Here is a 331-nt window from a genome sequence, read left to right on the forward strand (position 1 = left end):
GCGATCAATATAAGGGGAGACACAGGTCAATTGATACCATTTGCTTCTGGAGCCGTACGCGTGACCCTGCATTTTCGGCGTCGTGATATTCTATAACAACATGTTATTACCTATGAACCACCGATATTACCCATATGGACGACATGTTGTACCCTATAGGCAGCACGGTAAAGGAGGAGACATTAGTATCTACGGAGGAACACACCCTTATGGTCAAGGGGGCAACGGCTTAGGTGGAATGTTTCGGTCCTTGTTCCGTTCAGCAACTCCCTTTCTCAAAACAACAGCAAAAAAAGTGGGAAAACGAATGCTCGATACTGGATTGGAAACG

The sequence above is a fragment of the Montipora capricornis genome, chromosome 9 (genome assembly GCF_036669925.1).
Source record: "Montipora capricornis isolate CH-2021 chromosome 9, ASM3666992v2, whole genome shotgun sequence".
NCBI lineage: Eukaryota > Metazoa > Cnidaria > Anthozoa > Scleractinia > Acroporidae > Montipora > Montipora capricornis.